Source organism: Delphinapterus leucas, chromosome 9 (assembly GCF_059928025.1).
Source record: "Delphinapterus leucas isolate spDelLeu-1000000601 "Yukka" chromosome 9, BTC_Dleu_Yukka2, whole genome shotgun sequence".
NCBI lineage: Eukaryota > Metazoa > Chordata > Mammalia > Artiodactyla > Monodontidae > Delphinapterus > Delphinapterus leucas.
This window is the reverse complement of record NC_143137.1, coordinates 111,177,921-111,197,651: the sequence shown is the minus strand read 5'-3', so window position 1 is coordinate 111,197,651 and position 19,731 is coordinate 111,177,921.

Genomic DNA, 19,731 nt, shown 5'->3' with positions numbered 1-19,731 from the left:
ATCCTTAGTGATTGCTCAAGAAAAGCTGAAATCTTGAGTGTTACATCCATTAATGCCATGGTTGGGTGTTTTCCCATGGGAACACTGGATGCTAAAATCCACAGGGATTTTCAGCTCAAGATGGCAGACTAGGAAATATATTTACTTTCTGTTCCTCCTGAAACCATATCTCAATAAAACTGTAGAAATACCAAAATTAATCAACCAATAAAAGCCAAGATATTTTGGAATTCATCAACCACAGAAAGATTTCAACACATTTCGAGAAGGCAAACAATGAAATGGAGGAGCCGTGAATAAAATAATGAAGAAAAAGAGGCTGAACCTAAGTAAGGTCTGCACAAAGCCACTCAGCTTTTGCTGAGCTCCGGTTATAGTAAAGGGCAGAGGAAAGAAGAGGGGCTGAAAAGAAGGAGACAAAACGTCATTTTAGGAAAAACAGTTCGTTTAATGAGCTCCAGGGAACACTCAGCCTGCTGCCATACTAACTCATGAATTACAATGGATTGTTGGTAAGCAAGACAAGAAAACCGGGAAGAAACAAAAGAAACAAAAATCAAGACATTGTTTCTAACTGAACTCTTCTCAAAGGAGATCGAGGAATTATGGTTCAATGCCACAGCTGTAAATCATTTCTGCTCTTGGAGAGGTTACAAAGGGCTTATAATATTTCCCTTTTGTTCAGACAGAATTTAGGTCTGAGCAAAAGCTTTTGTGTCATCCAACCCCAACATTTATTGGGGATGGAAGCCCAGATTTGCTGGGACATACCATAAAAAGAATCTCATGAGCAGAGGGTCAAACTGATTTTGGAATATATGAATTATGTCCAGTGTGAGTTTCAATAGGTTTTAAAATATATACATACATACATATATATATATATACATTTTTACTGATCTATATGATTTTGGGTTCTGAAACTTCTACATGTCACATGCGTGATACATAACAGACAATGTCAGCCCCAGGAGGGAGAAAACACTCCAATGAAGCAAGCCAAAGAAACAAGTTTTAAGCAAGGTCAAGTGATGTGTAGACCAGGATTGTTCAATTCCTACCTGTCATGCTGAAGCTTCCAGCTCCTGAATAACAACACATGCTTCCCTTGTCCTAGACAGCCAAGAGTATGTCTCCTCTCTTGGGCATAAGAATCTCTAGAGTTACATATCTGTAGTAAGAGTGGACCCAGCTGGCATACTCACAATGACCAAATTGTGTTGATCGTACTTTATACCAATACATCGCCCCACGCTGAAGTTGCAATAAATGATATATTTGCTTTCTAGACATGAATGAGACGCCTTACTGGATATACTCCAGGAAGGCCAGAGAAGCTGGCTTCTAATCCATACGGAACAATTCACTGGTGAATTTCTTTCACGATAGCCCATCATTTATCTAGAATATCATCTTGACATATCTGGATCCTTCAAACTAGACAAAGGGAAAATACGGGCTTCAAGCCTCAATTAGAAATATGGAATGGTGCCATGCTGACAACTGGTGGTCCCTGACCTGTATCTTCTGAGATTAGAACACAGTGTGGTGGATGACCAATTCATGCATTGAACAAAAGAAGACCTCCTACAGGGCAGTGTAGCTGTTCGTTACAGGTATGGCACTTAGGGCTAAGTACCATAAGGACTACAAGAGAAAAAGAAAAACAAGTAACACATGAAGCATATACGATAAGGAGGCACCACAGTCCAGAGCACGAGCTCTGGAATCACACAGGCTTGGATCGAATCCCAGCTAAGCCACTACCATCTATATAGCCTGAAGGACAGGCCAAGGTTTAAATGTTGTTTTACCAGATTACAAAAAAGAAGTGAAGAAAGAACCTATCTGCCAGGAAGGGACATCGTGGGGTGCAGTATCCAGTTGGATCAGGGCTCTGCATCTCCTGCTCAGAAACCTTGGCCACCTGGCTCATGGTGATGCTGGCAGCTGAGCAGCCCTGGAGAAGGCGATCCTGTCTCCAGGTCTCGCAGAGAAGCTGGGGAGGTCTCCGGACGAGGTGGCCCACACCCTGGTAAGCTCTGGCTGCCTCCTGCCCTCAGGTCTGAGCAGGCTCTGGCCTCTGGGCCCCGTGGTGGGGAAGGCCTGGCCGATACATACACAGGGCTGAGGGGCCTGCAGAGCCAGTCCCCAGGCAGGGTGAGCTCTGGAGGAGGCTTCCACAGTCCCCAGCAGTCTCCGCATGGTGGCCCAGCTGGCGCCAAACACCTGCCACCCACAGCGAGAAGTCCCAGCCACTAGAAAGTCCAGAAGGGGCCCCACCCTTTGCCTTTGGGCCTGGGTTAAGCCACCAGCTGGGCTTGCACGTGACCCCTGCCTCACCCCCTGCCCCGCCCGCCCTTTCTCTGTGACACGTACAATGGATATGTCATAAAGCCAGGCTGAGCCAGTGCTATAAATTCAGAGGAGTTAGAATCTAGGAAGAAGCTCTCCCACTTTCACTCTCTGCTCTCAGATCAGGCAGGCAGTACCTCTAATATGGAAGCGATGGACACCACACCTACCTCCCAGGCTGTCCTCTTCCATTCTGCTCATGTTTTCCCCAGCACCCCATTGACGGCTTTGGCGGGCATCGGTGCTTCAGCAGGCAGCACCTCAGACCCCGAACCTATGGACACCACACCTCCTTCACACGCTGTCATCTTCCACTCTGCTCCTGTTTTCCCCAGCACCCCTTTTACGGGTTTGGCGGGCATCGGTGCTTCAGCAGGAATCACGTCAGACCCCAAACCTATGGACACCACACCTCCTTCACATGCTGTCATCTTCCATTCTGCTCCTGTTTTCCCCAGCACCCCATTTACGGCCCTGGCGGGCATCGGTGCTTCCGCAGTCAGCACGTCTGACCCCGAACCTATGGACACCACACCTCCTTCCCAGGCTGTCATCTTCTATTCTGCTCCTGTTTTCTCCAGCACCCCATTTTCGGCTTTGGTGGGCATCGGTGCCTCAGCAGTCAGCACCTCAGACCCCGAACCTATGGACACCACACCTCCTTCCCAGGCTGTCATCTTCCATCCTGCTCCTCTTTACCCCAGCACCCCATTTACCGCTTAGGCCGGCACTGGTGCTTCAGCAGGCAGCACCTCTAACACCAAAGCTATGGACACCACACCTCCTTCCCAGGCTGTCATTTTCCAGTCTGCCCTGTCTCCAAGTAGAACCACTACCCATTTCACACTGCTGTTCCCAGTTCTGGGAACACACCACCCAGTGGTAGCAATGCCTCAGCCCATGCCTCGACTCATTTACCTGCAACGTGAGCCAACAGATAGACCAACACTTCAAAGTTATGACAGAAAATTGAGTAAGTTATACGCTTGGAATTTCATTTATTATTATTAACAAGCACAACTGTAGTGCTTAGACTATAACAAGTACTATTCTAAGGGCTTACCAAATATTAACTCACTTATTCCTCATAATGGCAACCCTAGTGGTAGGGAATATTCATAGTGTTCACTTTTTGGGGGGAAATTGAGGCTCAGAGACGTTGAATAGCTTGCCTAATGCCACACAGTTAGTAGGTGGCAAAACCCGGGATTAAAACCAGACCATCTAGACTCTCATCACTTTGCTGTGTCACCTTATTATAAGTTGTGGTTAGGGAAGGGACTAAATTGACAAGACTCTGAACTAAAAGGAGAAGGGAGAAATGAGAAAATGAGTGATCCTAGAAACTAGAGAAGGTTTAGGCTCAGAAATTTCTGGTGATGAGACCCAGAAGAACAAGAGCTTGGTTGGAATGTTAACTTGGGATAGTATCTGAATCCACTGAGAAATGGTTTTGTTTCCTGTAAAATTTAGAAAGGTCAGTTGGATGAAGATTAACGAAGACAAAAGTAGAAAGGAAAAGAAAAAGGTGCCTTAAGTGAGACATAACCGCTCCCCTCTACGTACCCACCGGTTGTGTCCTGTGGGAAAGGATGGAGCTCTCTCTACCGGGTTGGTCACCAGGCTGAACAAGGAGAAACATGGCAACCATTGTACTGGTTTTGATGATCCCTCAAAACCAAGGCTTCAGTTTCCAAGAACGACCTACGGTAGCATAACTAGTGTGTGTCACACATGCCACTAAGTGTGTTTCCAGTCACACATTTTAATTGGAGAAATACTTCCTATGAGGTAGGCATTAGTTCCCTATGGCTGCTGTAACAAATTACTACAAATGTGCTTGCTTCTAACAAAACACACTTATTTTCTTATGGTTCTGGAAGACAGAGGTCCAAAACCAGTTTCCCTGGGCTGAAACCAGGAGTCAACAGGGCCATCCATCCTCCTTCTAGAGGCTCTAAGCGAGAATCTCTTTCCTCGCCAGCATTCCTTCACTTCTGGCCACATCAATCCAACCCCAACTTCATCATCACATTCTCTTTGGGGTAAAAATTCCCTCTGCCTCTCTCTTACGAGAACACCAGTGGTTATATTTGGGCCCGTCCAGGTAGTCCAGGAGAATCTTCCCATCTGAGAACCATTACTTTCATCCCACTGGCAAAGTGCCTTCTGCCATTTAAGGTGACATTCACAGGTTCTGGAGAGTAGGATGTGGACATTTGGGGGCAATGGTATTATTCGGTCTACTACAAGGTAGATACTATTATCTTTCTCAGATGTAGGAAGTGACGTTTAGGGAAGTAGTCTGTCTCAGGTCTACAACTTCCAGAGTAGAGACTTACATTCTGCCACTGACACTTTAGGACACACCCTAAACAACTTTAATCTGTGTCCTTAACTACTGCGTAATCCTTGGTTAAGAGTCACACTTAGGTATCAAGACCCAATTGAATAGAACGCAATACTGTCTCCTCTTTCACTATGTTTGCCTGGTGTACTGATGAATCTTGCCCAGAGCAGAAGAGTTCAGAAAAGTGTTATGCAGGTGTACGAAGAGAAAGCATTTACTGTTTGATGTGCACGGAGGAACGGAAGGCTTTTTCAAATAAAATAAAATAAAATATGCCACCAAATAGTCAATTGTCACAACAGAGGTAACCCCGTGGGAGTCATGAGGAGACTAAAATTATCTCCAATTGTGCAGGGCAGAAAAGTTTCAATGAAGGCAGGTGTAGTTCAGCCAAGGCCTACAGCACAGAAGTAGGAATTTGGGTATGTACGAATGGGAAAAAAGACATTTGAGGCATGGGAAATAGTTTAATGCAGAATGGACGAGAAATATGCATTAGACCTTTTCTAAAACAACTGGCTTATTAACTCAGTAAATCGATTTAGTCAGTCAAACTAGCTTTAGCTGATTACTTATCCAGGGGATAGCTGTTTGGAGTAATTTTTGTCACAGAACAGTAAATAAAATGGTTGAACTATAGCTTTAGGCTTGCTAAGCGAAATAGATGGCTCTAGATGATTTTCAAGTGACTTACTTGGTAGTACTCACGAAATTGGGGGTTAACAATTGCTTAAGAAAACAAAGAGAATTGATTTTAAATAAAGTAGCTACTGTGTAAACTATCTGTTCAGTAGCTCATGTTAAACGGATGTTTATAATCCCCATTGGACAACCAACTACATTTTTGCAAATGGCAATGTGAATTGCTGTTGCCTAAACTATAGCAATGACCACCTATGTAATTTGTTGTCCAAACCAGAAATCTTCTAACAATACTGGTGTCCTAATAAAAATAAGCACGAAGGGAACACACAGTGGGTGTCTCCCGTGTGCCTGTGCATGCATCTATATCTCACTGAACCCTCATAACAGCCCCCAAGAGAGGGACTCTGGGCGTCCCCATGCTGCTTGTGGAGAAACAGGCACAGGAAGGTTCAATAGTCTATCTACCTAATATCGCACAGAGGGTGGCAGAGCCCGTTTTTAAACCACCTGCCTCCAATACCAGGTGCCAGGAGCCAGACTCAGCCTACAGCTCTCTTCTGCTCGCCTGGAGGTGAAACAATGTGTCATGATTAGTCAAATCCCGTCTTCACTCATCAAGGTAGGTTGAACACCTGCCCGTCCTCCAAGTAGAATGTAGCATAAGCAATAAGATGTTTGTCCCGTGATCGTCCAGGAACTTGGAATCAGCTGTGCCTGGTTAGGCTGAGCTGGTTTAGAGTGGAGAGGACCACCGATCTTCCACCTGGGCAAGTGCCTTTTGACCTCCTGCCATCAGAGGGCCGAAATCTCCAGCCTGAGAATGCGCTGAGCCCTGTAGCCTAGTTACGCCAGCTCAGAACAATGATGAGCACACCTTTTTCCAATCACCTTTCCTCATGCTCCCAATGCCTCATACTGCCCTGCTTCTTTATTCTTTATCCCACAGATACCCAAAGCCCCTTGCCTTTGGGGAGGCGGATTTGAGACCTATTGTCACGTCACGTCCTCGCTTGGCTGCCCTGTGAATAAACCTCCTCTTTGCTGCAAACCTCAGCATTCCAGTGTTTTGGCTTGCTGCGCCTCAGACAGAATGGTTGGGAGCAGTGGTACAGGTCCCTTGCCTGTGAGGGATGATGGTTCCTAGTAGTCACGTTGCGGATGTTTTCTCCTCTCGGGGTGGGGGCGGGGCAGACATCCTGCTCTTCCGGAAAGGGAGAAACACAGGTGCCAAACCCTTGCCCTCAGCGTCACCGTCACCTAGGAGCTTGTTAGAAGCACAGAATCCAGGCCCCACCCAGAACTACTGAATACCAGCCTGCATTTAACAAGATCCACAAGAGAGGCATACCCATATTAAAGTTGGAGAGGCACCAAGCTGTCATCGTCTTCTCCACGGCTAATGAAAACGAAGCAGAGGTTCATCCCGAGCCGACTCTGCCTCAGTCACCTGGATATCACGTGAGCTCATTTAATCCTCCCCAGAACCTGCAAATGAGACTGAGGGTCAGAGTGGTCTAGCACACAAGGTTCCATAAAAGAACATGACCAAGGCTCACTGGAGCCCAGACTTCCAAAAAAGAAGGCCCCTGAGCACAGCATGGCACCACCGCAGCCCAAACCGTGGGCCTGGAGGGTAGGCCAGGCTCCCCACGCAGAGTTCACACCATTCGACAGATGCCCACAGCAGACCACAAGGCAATATGAGAAGTAAGTTCTGATTGTGGAATCTCTGAATTTTGAGATTTAAAGAAAAAAATCTGTTTTCGGGGGATGGTTAAAACAGTTCTACCAAGGAGTAAAGAGAGGGCATCTCAAGGCCCCTTCTGGACTTAGAATTTAATGCCTACTTATTGAGAAATGCTCCGTGCATTTGCTCAGCCCTACGTCGAGATGAAGTTCTCTGTGCCCTAGAAGCTTAGGTTCTAAAAAGGCCACAGAAATGGGTGAGACCTCAAAAATGCCAGAACAATGCAACGGCCTTAATCAGACTGTCTTTGCTTTGCCTTGCTTACAAGTCACTGACTTTAAACTGAATATGGTGTCATGTCTTTACGTTTCTTGAAGATTTTTTTTTTACAAAAGATCATATAAAGATTTTCTTCCATGGTAAAACTTTTATATTGTATTTCTCTTAAACTGGAGTGTGGTACATTTACCCTCCATCAGATGATTGCTTACAACTCACCTTGCTTTATTAAGAATACCGCTAGAGGCTTCTATGTCCCTACTAACAAAAACACATTTTCAGGCCCATTCAAACCAGTGAAAATCCAAGATTTCAGAGCACAAGATAATGAAAATTCTCTCTATCTGCTTCTTTTACTACTTTTAGCCTGTTAACGGTCCCTAAGTGTGTCAGATGAAAGGTACTGTCGCGGGAATTAACATCTTTAACAGCATTCCATACAGGTAAGTCTTGATTGTTCCAATTTCTCAGAAAGTTGGACACATTTACTGCCTCTATGACATCTCTAGGGTGTGTGGAAGAAATAAAAAAGAGGCCTGTACAATGTATTTCTCAAAATATACACACAAAGAGTTTGCACATACAAACAGGGAAACCTTATAAATAATGTATGGGGAGCAAAGTATTGTCGGTAACGGAACTACTCATTTCGAAAGACAACACTGTCACCAAGTGTCCCCTCACCAAAACTGACTGGGAATGTTTAGGGGCCACCAAACCAGAGGTGGAGATTTTTAGGCACATTCTTGCCAGAAAAGAGAGCCTAGGGCATAAACCACTCAACCTGTTGGCACGAATGCCAGGGCACCCCAAGCAAGTGGATATAGAAGCCTACGTAATGCTTGGAAGTAGGAAGCTTTGGGGGACTACACCTGGGCTGTTACTGGCCTCCCTCCCCAAAGGGACAAGGAGAGCAGAAACCTGGATGGAGTCAAGAGAGAGCAAAAAGAAAGGCAAGGCTGGGTATGGAGCAACGTTTGGATCCAGGAGCATGTGTCTCAGAACTGCTGGGGCTCTGCAGACCAGCTGCATCCCCATTCTCCTTGACCCTCATTGGTATAATGAACTCAGGGTGGGCGCATCCCAGCTGCCAAGTCACTTCCACCCGTCCATGGAGTTGACGGTTACTTGCTCACAGTGAACCAACCGCTCTGGACCTAACAGCTACTGCAGGGGGCGGTAGTGGAGAACAAGGTGATGACAACGACCAGATGCGAAGGAGGAAGAGACATTCAGCGGACCGACTGGGTGGACTGATGGTGTGGCGTTAAGTCTGCAGAGCTAAAGGGGCCAGATGTAGAAAAGGGAAGGGGAACCATGAGGATATGGTCAAGCCCCATCGTATAGATATTTCATCCGTATGTTGTATGCAAGTTCCATTCAATTTGCTCTGAGTGAAAAAGAGAGAACAAAATTATCCTTTCAACCATGTCAGTGACTTTATTTACCATCTCATTTGATGAGCTCATAGCCCAGGTTCAGAGGGAAATGGGAGCTGTGAGTCTGCCATCTCTCAGGAAGTCTCAGGCCTCAGAGGCCCCTCATAGCCAAACTACCTCACCTTTTGCACCTTTCAAGCAACGTTATTCCTAAGTGTGAGTCACCCTCTTCATCAGGTTCTCCAAGAAACAGCAGTCTCTCCCAATGACAGAGGAAAAATGGGCTACTTTGGCTTTCTGAGGCACAATATGTAGTTCTCCAAAATGGTACCTGCCTGGGGGATTTTTCAAGAAAATTAAGCATCAGTGGTGATTTGTTTGTCTTCACATAACGTATGACCCAGATGTGCTGAGAAATAAGAAAAGGACGAACGAATCAAGGGCAGCTGATCCAAGGAGGCAAGGGGCAACTTCCACAGCCTACGTGGAAAGCTAGAGGAAGGGAACATCCAGCTGGTGGGAGCTGAAGACAGGGGCCAGTCCTCCTTGGGCTCGGGATGCCACCGCCTCTTCCTACATCTTCACGCTCTCCTGCTCTGTTGGCCCCTCCCAGCCATATTAAAGAGCCACAAGGAAATGCTCTCCTCCATTCCATTTTCCTGTCCTCCTATCCACCCCTCCCTTCTTTCCCTTTGCCATCAATTTCTTGACTTGCCCCCCATTTCTCCCCTCCCATCTACACTGCGACCTGGTTTCTGCCCCACTACTCCCGTGAAACTGACCTCCTTGAAGCCCCCAATGATTTCTCTGTTGACAAGTCCAGGGGACTACTTCTCAATCCTTATCTTTATGACCGCCAAGCCGAGTTAGACCTTAAACAACGTCTCTGTCTTGAAAATCTCTTCCCTTGGCTTCTGCGCCACCTTTCCTTTTCTTTTCATGACACCGATCACAACCAGTGCTGCAGATTCCATCGAATTAAGGAATGCTGTTGCCTACACGTGCGAATGAGCTAAAGTGAGTACAGTACTGAAGTAGAGGACACCTAAAGTGAAACGTCTTCATGTACGTCCACGTGGCTGAGCAGCAAGTTAACCTTTCATACATGTGTTAAAGAAGAAGAGTTGGGTTTTATTTTATTTACTTTTCCCTGGACTGTGTTGAATGGCTATCATCTACAAGTTCAGGCTACTTTTTGCTGAGGATTAATAATGCACTGGGAGAGCTGAGAGAAAACTGAATAATAGAGCTGTCTTTTTCTTGACCAGTTCACCTTAGTTTCCCAAACTCTAAGTCTTTCTCTTATTCTTTCCCCTTTTTATTGTAGTAAAATGAACATAACACAAAATTCACCATTTGGATCATTTTACAATTCACTGTACCATTCAGCGGAATTTACTACTGTCACAATGTTGTGCAACTATCACCACTGCCTAGCTGCAAAACATTTTCATCAACCAAGAGGAAACCTACACCCATTTTAAGGAGTCATTCCCAATTTCCCTCTCTTCCAAACCCCTGGCAACCACTAATGTATAATCTTTTCTGTGTGTATGGATTTGCCACTGCTGGACATTTCATATAAATGGAACCATACAATATGTAGCCTTTCATGCCTGACTTCTTTCACTTAGTTGCATCCATCATGTAGCATGTATCAGAAATCCACTCACTGTTACGGCTGAATCCTTCATACTGTTTGAATACAAAATTAAAAATACGTTGAGAGTGAAGCTCTGTTTTAATGGCACATCTATTAGGCCAATTCATTGAAAGAAGCTGAAGATGGAGATGTTGTTGTGAAATGATAATCGTTGAGAAGCCTCAGCCAATTGGATAATGAAAAGTTTGGGAAATGTTGCAAAAAATTAGCTGATTTATATTAAAAGCCTATTAAACAAGGATTCAGGAGATTGTCTTTTTCTTGCAGGTAACTTAAATGAGGCAGAAAGAAATAACTGCCCTTTAAAACACATTTTGAAAGGATTCTATTTATTCTTAATAGACGAATGGGAGGGAGTACAGGAAGTTCACATCCAATATGGACTCCCTGTCCAAACACTGTTTGTCGTTCTAGCCACCGCTATCGAATTATATTTCTTGAGAGTAAGGCAGCTCAATTCCTGCATATTACTTTCTAAACTTCATCCATCAAATCCATTAATACAGTATAAACAAGAGTTGTTCATGTTTAAGTGCAGTTCAAATATCAGGTATAAAGAACCCCCAGTAAGAAAAAGAATCCTATATCTCTTGCCAGAATGTGGTCAGCTCTGGGGTGCTCTGCTAGCTGAAAGACACATTCATTATTAAGAGGATAGAGGCTGTTTAAGAGGGATGAGAGCCAAAAAAATTTAACTACATATATGTGTTAAGAGCAGTGCTAGGTTATCTCATGTTCTAGATCAGTCAAGGCTCACCATTTTACATACGTGAAAAGCAAAGTTAAAAGTGTATTCGCAGGGCTTCCCTGTTGGCGCAGTGGTTAAGGATCCACCTGCCAGTGCACGGGACACACGTTTGAGCCCTGGTCCGGGAAGATCCCACATGCCACGGAGCAACTAAGACCATGTGCCACAACTACTGAGCCTGCGTGCTAGAGCCCGTGAACCACAACTACTGAAGCCCACGCACCTAGGCCCCGTGCTCAGCAACAGCGAGAAGCCACCACAATGAGAATCCCACGTACTGCAACAGAGTAGCCCCCGCTCACTGCAACTAGAGAAAGGCTGCGCACAGCAACGAAGAGCCTAGGCAGCCAAAGATAAATAAATAAATACGTCTATTTAAAAAAAATGTGTTTTAGTAACTTACTAAAAGGCACGCAATCAGTAAACATGAGCAAGGATTCAATCCCAAATCTGTCACACTGAAGTTGAAGCTAATACTCGAGATTGATAAAAACAGCACTAATTTAAAACTTCAGAGGTATTTTTTACTTCATACTTTCACTAATGCTCTTTGGAGATAAATCATTTCATTTATATGGGCCTTAGTTTTTACAACTATAATAGTTGGAAGCTTGACTAGGTGATCTGTATGTAGTCTTCCAATTCTAAAATGTTCCACTAATTTGGATTCCTACAATAATTGCCCTTGCAATACATGCATGCTGCCACCAAGTAGCAGTAGAGACTACTAGTTCCTTTTTTATCCCTAGTGGGGGTGCATTTTGACAGCAGACTTATCCGTCAATAGTACAACCTGTTAGTATAACTATAAGATAACAAAATAATCTGGTATTCTTTCCTGTAAAAGAGAAGCTTTACATTGTGTCTGTGAATCGTACCAGAATCACCTGTAGCTTTATAAATATAGAGGAAATCCTGAACCCATTGAATGAGAATCTTCAGAGACAGGACTTGGGCATCTGGAATTTTGGGCTCCCATCATTTGTATATTTTATTTCATTTTATTTTTGCCTATGTACAATATTTGTCACATCCTTTTGAATCTTTAAAAGGTTCTTTCTGTTTTAAATTTTAGAATATTCCATAATCTTCACCTACTTTTCATAAGGTGTTATCTGTTATGTTTATTCGATCTTGTGCTTCTCCTGGTTAAGACTTCTTTCTTTCCTTTTTTTTTTCTCGTGGCCCTGCCTCATGTCTTGCAGGATCTTAGTTCCCTGACATGGGATTGGACCCCAGGGTCCCAGCAGTGAAAGCGCCATGTTCTAAACACTGGACCACCAGGGAAGTCCCAAGATTTCAGTTTTAAATGACATTTTTCCCACTCTAATTCATTCCTGGGATCAGTTTCATGTTTGGACATTAAAGCAACCTTGCATTGCCAGAATAAAGCTACTTTGATTTTGATATATGATTGTTTTACATACCATGGATACAGTTTGTGCTTCTCTTTACACATTTTGCATGCATGTTCAAAGGAGAAACTGGCCTGTGATTCTATTCTTGTAATATCCTTTATAGATTATTTTTAAGATTCTATACTTTATTTTTTAGTTATTTATTTTTGGCTGCATTGGGTCTTCATTGCTGCATGCATGCTTTCTCTAGTTTTGGCGAGCGGGGGTCTATTCTTTGTTGCAGTGAGTAGGCTTCTCATTGCAGCCTTCTGACCGCATGGGCTTCTGACACCATTCGTCGGTGCTACTTCAGTTCCTTACCCCTTCCCTTCTGACCCTGGGCGGTGAAATCCTCTTTCTGCAGCTGGCCTGCGGCAGAAAGTCAATGAGGCAAGAGTAGGCTTAGAGTATCCAAGAAGCTGAAAGGATGTCAGTGTGTGAAAAACAGAGCGAGCAAATTGGAGAGGAGAAGGAAACACTCAGAGAGGAAACAGAGGCCCAGATTTCTAGGTCTGTGGAGGCACTCTGAGGACTTTGCACTTTCTGTGAAGAAGCCACTGAAGAAATTTGAGTGACATGATCTGACTTATGTTTTAACAAGATCTCTCTGGATGCCACGTTGATTAGAGATTTTAGGAGAGCAAGGACAAGCCCCAGAAGACCAACAGTTGATTCAAAGAAGTGATTACTCAAACCTGGTCCCCCTCCTCAATGAGGACGCAGAGCAGGAATCGACAAATAATGGCCACAAATCAAATCAGGCTCTCAGCCTGGATCTGTGGGACTGTGAGCTAATAACGGTTCTCACGTTCAGAAAGCTTGTTGAAGAAGAAAGAGGAGGAGAAGCTACAGAAACTGTATATGGCCCACAAAGCCTAAGATATTTAAAATCCAGAAGATGCTTTCCAACACCTGATGTAAAGCATGTGGCTGGTAGGAGGTCCTCAACCAAATTTGGAAGAGGATTACATGAGTCAGTTCGTTCCTGAAAACACTGTAAAGTGATAGGGGTCAAGAAACATTTACCCGTTCACCCTAAACCTTCACAAATGATGCCAGTTCCGTTGAGCTATTGAAAAATACATTCTGGCTTTCAAAAAAGTAACCCAGAGGGCATTTTCTCACATAGGCAAGGTCATAAACAACTGTCAAGTGAAGTTGAAATAGCAACAAATCAAATAATAACAAAAACATTTTTACAGAATTTTAAATCTTACAAAGCATTTTCATGTTCATTATCTAATTTAATCCCCAAATCAACGTCATGAGATAGTTATTATTTCCCCATTAGGAATGGCCACATATTAAATCCTTAGTGATTGCTCAAGAAAAGCTGAAATCTTGAGTGTTACATCCATTAATGCCATGGTTGGGTGTTTTCCCATGGGAACACTGGATGCTAAAATCCACAGGGATTTTCAGCTCAAGATGGCAGACTAGGAAATATATTTACTTTCTGTTCCTCCTGAAACCATATCTCAATAAAACTGTAGAAATACCAAAATTAATCAACCAATAAAAGCCAAGATATTTTGGAATTCATCAACCACAGAAAGATTTCAACACATTTCGAGAAGGCAAACAATGAAATGGAGGAGCCGTGAATAAAATAATGAAGAAAAAGAGGCTGAACCTAAGTAAGGTCTGCACAAAGCCACTCAGCTTTTGCTGAGCTCCGGTTATAGTAAAGGGCAGAGGAAAGAAGAGGGGCTGAAAAGAAGGAGACAAAACGTCATTTTAGGAAAAACAGTTCGTTTAATGAGCTCCAGGGAACACTCAGCCTGCTGCCATACTAACTCATGAATTACAATGGATTGTTGGTAAGCAAGACAAGAAAACCGGGAAGAAACAAAAGAAACAAAAATCAAGACATTGTTTCTAACTGAACTCTTCTCAAAGGAGATCGAGGAATTATGGTTCAATGCCACAGCTGTAAATCATTTCTGCTCTTGGAGAGGTTACAAAGGGCTTATAATATTTCCCTTTTGTTCAGACAGAATTTAGGTCTGAGCAAAAGCTTTTGTGTCATCCAACCCCAACATTTATTGGGGATGGAAGCCCAGATTTGCTGGGACATACCATAAAAAGAATCTCATGAGCAGAGGGTCAAACTGATTTTGGAATATATGAATTATGTCCAGTGTGAGTTTCAATAGGTTTTAAAATATATACATACATACATATATATATATATACATTTTTACTGATCTATATGATTTTGGGTTCTGAAACTTCTACATGTCACATGCGTGATACATAACAGACAATGTCAGCCCCAGGAGGGAGAAAACACTCCAATGAAGCAAGCCAAAGAAACAAGTTTTAAGCAAGGTCAAGTGATGTGTAGACCAGGATTGTTCAATTCCTACCTGTCATGCTGAAGCTTCCAGCTCCTGAATAACAACACATGCTTCCCTTGTCCTAGACAGCCAAGAGTATGTCTCCTCTCTTGGGCATAAGAATCTCTAGAGTTACATATCTGTAGTAAGAGTGGACCCAGCTGGCATACTCACAATGACCAAATTGTGTTGATCGTACTTTATACCAATACATCGCCCCACGCTGAAGTTGCAATAAATGATATATTTGCTTTCTAGACATGAATGAGACGCCTTACTGGATATACTCCAGGAAGGCCAGAGAAGCTGGCTTCTAATCCATACGGAACAATTCACTGGTGAATTTCTTTCACGATAGCCCATCATTTATCTAGAATATCATCTTGACATATCTGGATCCTTCAAACTAGACAAAGGGAAAATACGGGCTTCAAGCCTCAATTAGAAATATGGAATGGTGCCATGCTGACAACTGGTGGTCCCTGACCTGTATCTTCTGAGATTAGAACACAGTGTGGTGGATGACCAATTCATGCATTGAACAAAAGAAGACCTCCTACAGGGCAGTGTAGCTGTTCGTTACAGGTATGGCACTTAGGGCTAAGTACCATAAGGACTACAAGAGAAAAAGAAAAACAAGTAACACATGAAGCATATACGATAAGGAGGCACCACAGTCCAGAGCACGAGCTCTGGAATCACACAGGCTTGGATCGAATCCCAGCTAAGCCACTACCATCTATATAGCCTGAAGGACAGGCCAAGGTTTAAATGTTGTTTTACCAGATTACAAAAAAGAAGTGAAGAAAGAACCTATCTGCCAGGAAGGGACATCGTGGGGTGCAGTATCCAGTTGGATCAGGGCTCTGCATCTCCTGCTCAGAAACCTTGGCCACCTGGCTCATGGTGATGCTGGCAGCTGAGCAGCCCTGGAGAAGGCGATCCTGTCTCCAGGTCTCGCAGAGAAGCTGGGGAGGTCTCCGGACGAGGTGGCCCACACCCTGGTAAGCTCTGGCTGCCTCCTGCCCTCAGGTCTCAGCAGGCTCTGGCCTCTGGGCCCCGTGGTGGGGAAGGCCTGGCCGATACATACACAGGGCTGAGGGGCCTGCAGAGCCAGTCCCCAGGCAGGGTGAGCTCTGGAGGAGGCTTCCACAGTCCCCAGCAGTCTCCGCATGGTGGCCCAGCTGGCGCCAAACACCTGCCACCCACAGCGAGAAGTCCCAGCCACTAGAAAGTCCAGAAGGGGCCCCACCCTTTGCCTTTGGGCCTGGGTTAAGCCACCAGCTGGGCTTGCACGTGACCCCTGCCTCACCCCCTGCCCCGCCCGCCCTTTCTCTGTGACACGTACAATGGATATGTCATAAAGCCAGGCTGAGCCAGTGTTATAAATTCAGAGGAGTTAGAATCTAGGAAGAAGCTCTCCCACTTTCACTCTCTGCTCTCAGATCAGGCAGGCAGTACCTCTAATATGGAAGCGATGGACACCACACCTACCTCCCAGGCTGTCCTCTTCCATTCTGCTCATGTTTTCCCCAGCACCCCATTGACGGCTTTGGCGGGCATCGGTGCTTCAGCAGGCAGCACCTCAGACCCCGAACCTATGGACACCACACCTCCTTCACACGCTGTCATCTTCCACTCTGCTCCTGTTTTCCCCAGCACCCCTTTTACGGGTTTGGCGGGCATCGGTGCTTCAGCAGGAATCACGTCAGACCCCAAACCTATGGACACCACACCTCCTTCACATGCTGTCATCTTCCATTCTGCTCCTGTTTTCCCCAGCACCCCATTTACGGCCCTGGCGGGCATCGGTGCTTCCGCAGTCAGCACGTCTGACCCCGAACCTATGGACACCACACCTCCTTCCCAGGCTGTCATCTTCTATTCTGCTCCTGTTTTCTCCAGCACCCCATTTTCGGCTTTGGTGGGCATCGGTGCCTCAGCAGTCAGCACCTCAGACCCCGAACCTATGGACACCACACCTCCTTCCCAGGCTGTCATCTTCCATCCTGCTCCTCTTTACCCCAGCACCCCATTTACCGCTTAGGCCGGCACTGGTGCTTCAGCAGGCAGCACCTCTAACACCAAAGCTATGGACACCACACCTCCTTCCCAGGCTGTCATTTTCCAGTCTGCCCTGTCTCCAAGTAGAACCACTACCCATTTCACACTGCTGTTCCCAGTTCTGGGAACACACCACCCAGTGGTAGCAATGCCTCAGCCCATGCCTCGACTCATTTACCTGCAACGTGAGCCAACAGATAGACCAACACTTCAAAGTTATGACAGAAAATTGAGTAAGTTATACGCTTGGAATTTCATTTATTATTATTAACAAGCACAACTGTAGTGCTTAGACTATAACAAGTACTATTCTAAGGGCTTACCAAATATTAACTCACTTATTCCTCATAATGGCAACCCTAGTGGTAGGGAATATTCATAGTGTTCACTTTTTGGGGGGAAACTGAGGCTCAGAGACGTTGAATAGCTTGCCTAATGCCACACAGTTAGTAGGTGGCAAAACCCGGGATTAAAACCAGACCATCTAGACTCTCATCACTTTGCTGTGTCACCTTATTATAAGTTGTGGTTAGGGAAGGGACTAAATTGACAAGACTCTGAACTAAAAGGAGAAGGGAGAAATGAGAAAATGAGTGATCCTAGAAACTAGAGAAGGTTTAGGCTCAGAAATTTCTGGTGATGAGACCCAGAAGAACAAGAGCTTGGTTGGAATGTTAACTTGGGATAGTATCTGAATCCACTGAGAAATGGTTTTGTTTCCTGTAAAATTTAGAAAGGTCAGTTGGATGAAGATTAACGAAGACAAAAGTAGAAAGGAAAAGAAAAAGGTGCCTTAAGTGAGACATAACCGCTCCCCTCTACGTACCCACCGGTTGTGTCCTGTGGGAAAGGATGGAGCTCTCTCTACCGGGTTGGTCACCAGGCTGAACAAGGAGAAACATGGCAACCATTGTACTGGTTTTGATGATCCCTCAAAACCAAGGCTTCAGTTTCCAAGAACGACCTACGGTAGCATAACTAGTGTGTGTCACACATGCCACTAAGTGTGTTTCCAGTCACACATTTTAATTGGAGAAATACTTCCTATGAGGTAGGCATTAGTTCCCTATGGCTGCTGTAACAAATTACTACAAATGTGCTTGCTTCTAACAAAACACACTTATTTTCTTATGGTTCTGGAAGACAGAGGTCCAAAACCAGTTTCCCTGGGCTGAAACCAGGAGTCAACAGGGCCATCCATCCTCCTTCTAGAGGCTCTAAGCGAGAATCTCTTTCCTCGCCAGCATTCCTTCACTTCTGGCCACATCAATCCAACCCCAACTTCATCATCACATTCTCTTTGGGGTAAAAATTCCCTCTGCCTCTCTCTTACGAGAACACCAGTGGTTATATTTGGGCCCGTCCAGGTAGTCCAGGAGAATCTTCCCATCTGAGAACCATTACTTTCATCCCACTGGCAAAGTGCCTTCTGCCATTTAAGGTGACATTCACAGGTTCTGGAGAGTAGGATGTGGACATTTGGGGGCAATGGTATTATTCGGTCTACTACAAGGTAGATACTATTATCTTTCTCAGATGTAGGAAATGACGTTTAGGGAAGTAGTCTGTCTCAGGTCTACAATTTCCAGAGTAGAGACTTACATTCTGCCACTGACACTTTAGGACACACCCTAAACAACTTTAATCTGTGTCCTTAACTACTGCGTAATCCTTGGTTAAGAGTCACACTTAGGTATCAAGACCCAATTGAATAGAACGCAAGTACTGTCTCCTCTTTCACTATGTTTGCCTGGTGTACTGATGAATCTTGCCCAGAGCAGAAGAGTTCAGAAAAGTGTTATGCAGGTGTACGAAGAGAAAGCATTTACTGTTTGATGTGCACGGAGGAACGGAAGGCTTTTTCAAATAAAATAAAATAAAATATGCCACCAAATAGTCAATTGTCACAACAGAGGTAACCCCGTGGGAGTCATGAGGAGACTAAAATTATCTCCAATTGTGCAGGGCAGAAAAGTTTCAATGAAGGCAGGTGTAGTTCAGCCAAGGCCTACAGCACAGAAGTAGGAATTTGGGTATGTACGAATGGGAAAAAAGACATTTGAGGCATGGGAAATAGTTTAATGCAGAATGGACGAGAAATATGCATTAGACCTTTTCTAAAACAACTGGCTTATTAACTCAGTAAATCGATTTAGTCAGTCAAACTAGCTTTAGCTGATTACTTATCCAGGGGATAGCTGTTGAGAGTAATTTTTGTCACAGAACAGTAAATAAAATGGTTGAACTATAGCTTTAGGCTTGCTAAGCGAAATAGATGGCTCTAGATGATTTTCAAGTGACTTACTTGGTAGTACTCACGAAATTGGGGGTTAACAATTGCTTAAGAAAACAAAGAGAATTGATTTTAAATAAAGTAGCTACTGTGTAAACTATCTGTTCAGTAGCTCATGTTAAACGGATGTTTATAATCCCCATTGGACAACCAACTACATTTTTGCAAATGGCAATGTGAATTGCTGTTGCATAAACTATAGCAATGACCACCTATGTAATTTGTTGTCCAAACCAGAAATCTTCTAACAATACTGGTGTCCTAATAAAAATAAGCACGAAGGGAACACACAGTGGGTGTCTCCCGTGTGCCTGTGCATGCATCTATATCTCACTGAACCCTCATAACAGCCCCCAAGAGAGGGACTCTGGGCGTCCCCATGCTGCTTGTGGAGAAACAGGCACAGGAAGGTTCAAGAGTCTATCTACCTAATATCGCACAGAGGGTGGCAGAGCCCGTTTTTAAACCACCTGCCTCCAATACCAGGTGCCAGGAGCCAGACTCAGCCTACAGCTCTCTTCTGCTCGCCTGG